Consider the following 3,148-nt stretch of genomic DNA (forward strand, 5'->3'; position numbering starts at 1 on the left):
CTGTTCCCCTTCGCCTCCCTCCCCCCACCATCACCCCAGACTTTGGGGACATCTGCATTTGGAGCCGGAGTTTGTGGCTCGGGGTCATTTTTATATAAAATCACGCACAAAGACGACCTTGAAAGGACATGGTTAAGATTTCAAAGGCGGCACTCAAGAGTTAGGCAATACCTGGAATAATGAGATTATTAAGGACAAGTGGCTAGACCATGGTTTTATGTCTTACTCAGAAACAGTTAAATCAGATTCTGTGGCCTGCGCTGTGCAGGAGGTCGGACTAGATGATCAGAATGGTCCCTTCTGACCTTAGTATCTATGAATCCAGCACCGTAGAAATTACAGTGTTGAATTTGCTGTAGCCATATTAGTATGCAGTACATCTTGCACAGAAAAAGTGGATAGCGGTTCGATGCATTCACGTAGAGTAGTAAAAAGTACTGTTCAAGATGAACATTATGAAAATATTTTCTCCATTTGCTTACTATAAGCTTTTTAAAAGCATATAGCTGTAATTTATGTTTTATGGTCACACTAAAAGCCATCCTGTTCGTAACTTGCATTTCATTAGGATGAAAGAAAAGGAGTACTTGTGGCACCCTAGAGACTAACAAATTTATTTGAGCATAGGTTAAGCTCACGAAAGCTTATGCTCAAATAAATTTGTTAGTCTCTAAGGTGCCACAAGTACTCCTTTTCTTTTTTGCGAATACAGACTAACACGGCTGCTACTCTGAAACCTGTTATTAGGATGAAAAGAATTCTCAATACAGAATTGTGTTCTTTTGTGGCATATGAAAAGCTTTCTTGATTGTTTGGCTTTTTTATTTGATTAATTAGTCTTTTGAATTATTTCTATTTGGCATTTCTGGCTGTGATCCTATATGAACTGCATCAGTAGGACTACTCGCTCATAGATGAAGTTATGTGTATGTTTGCAGGATCAGGCCCTAAACTGCTCAGATACCACAGTTAAGAGCATAATATACATGTTTAGAGAGAGAGGTTAGGTTCTGAGTGAAGAGAATGTAAATCTCAGAGATGAACAGAAAAAAGGAGACAAGGTAATAAATGAAAATTTAAGATTAGTGAGAACGACTGTTGTAAGATTTCTTGCAAAATCTACTCATGAGTGTATCCTATATATTCTGAACAGAAGTGGATTTGTGATGTTGTTCTAGCAAAAGTACCAGTCATAAAGGAACTGCTTTGGGTGTGTTGACATTCATTGGATTGTTAGCATGTACACTAGAATGTAGCATTTCACTAGGACTTCACATGCATTACATTTTAATGCCAAATGATCTGGAAAATCTTTGAGAAATGAAGAATGGTTGACTGCTAAGCACAAGAATCTGAGACCTTGAGCTGCTGAGTGAAACAATCATTTTACTTTTCCAGATTCCTGTAACTGAACTTACACTGCTACATTTAAAGTACACTTTGAAACAGCTGGCGTATCCATAATTTCTTCTCTCACCTAACTGTGCAGTTTTTCCACTAAATGCTAGGAAGCATTTTAAATAATAGGTTGCAGCATTACTAAGTGGTATAGAATTATATCAAGATACAGAGATGTGTGATACCTAACCTGGTGTCTACAAACAATCGAACGTATTACCTTTTTAAATTACATTTTTAAACAGTTGCAGCACAATATATCATTTGAAAATCAATGAAGTGGTAAGATTTGAAATAAGAAAAGGTGTACTTGTGGCACCTTAGAGACTAACAAATTTATTGGAGCATAAGCTTCTGTGAGCTACAGCTCACTTCATCCAATGAAGTGAGCTGTAGCTCACAAAAGCTTATGCTCCAATAAATTTGTTAGTCTCTAAGGTGGCACAAGCATTCCTTTTCTTTTTGCGAATACAGACTAACACGGCTGCTACTCTGAAACCAAACATTTGAAATAGTTATTTATTTCTGGGAGGGCCATAGCTAAAAAGGAACATTTAAGGCCATGAGCCGGCCATTGGAGGGAGGCATAGTTAAGGCTACGATTTAGTCACGGAGGTCATGGTAGTCACAGATTCCGTGACTATACCGGACCTCTGTGATCTCTAGGGATTCAGGAGGCAGAGATAGAACTGTGTGCTCCTGCCCTGCAACTGGGGCTGGAACCAGGACCCTGCAGCCCCAGCCTCACAGTGTCCCGGGCTCCCGCAGCATCTCAGGCTTGGTGGAGGCTGCAGCCTTGCGCTCCCTTCGCAGCTTCCCAGGGCTGTGCGCCCCTCCTCTGGCTGCCACCGGCCAGGCATGTGGGGCTGTATCCCCCGCTGTAGTTGCTAGAGATGGGTGGTGCCCCTGCCATAGTGGGGAGCTCAGCCTGTCAGTCCTGCCCGCACCCCCATGGAATTCCATTCCACCCCTTCACCTAGTCCTGCCCCCCGTTATGTTTAGTAAAAGTCACGGACAGATTCACAGGTCTGTGAATTTTTGTGTATTGCCCGTGACCTGTCCGTGACTTTTACTAAAAATAACCATGACAAAATCTTAGCCTTAGGCATAGTATGTATAGCTACATAGGTTTTATTGGATTCTCTGTATATGGGATGGTCAGAAGCTGGGAATGGGCGACGGGATGGATCACTTGAGGATTACCTGTTCTATTCATTCCCTTTGAAGCACCTGGCATTGGCCGTTGTTGGAAGACAGGATACTGGGTTAGATGGACCTTTGGTCTGACCCAGTATGGCCATTCTTATGTTCTTGTATGTTATGTTCTACCCTCTTGGTGAGCACACCAGGAATTGAACTGAGGAGCTCCAGAGCTAAAAACATGAGCTGTTACATCTTGAGCTAAAAAGTTAAGGCTCTGTAGTTGAGGCTGTAATAATTCATATTCTCTGTGGATCAGAAGAGAGTAAGAGGGCCTGTAACATTCACTCACCAGCAGATTACAAACTCAGTGGCTCATTTTTCCAAGTGTGTGAAAATGTCTTTTGATTGTGCTGAAAGAGTAACCATGTGACTTGTTGACTCTCTATAATGTTCTGTCCCCCTCTCTACTGCTCCCCTCCCTGTTCCTGACTAGGACTTTTATTGTTCCAAAGTTGAGAGAGCCCTCAAAGAATCCTTCCCAGTCTTTAGACCATATCCAGTACATGGAAGGGCATGATGCTGGAGTTTGTAATATCTTCTCTGCAGA

This window comes from Dermochelys coriacea, chromosome 4 (assembly GCF_009764565.3).
Source record: "Dermochelys coriacea isolate rDerCor1 chromosome 4, rDerCor1.pri.v4, whole genome shotgun sequence".
In the NCBI taxonomy this organism is placed as follows: Eukaryota; Metazoa; Chordata; order Testudines; family Dermochelyidae; genus Dermochelys; species Dermochelys coriacea.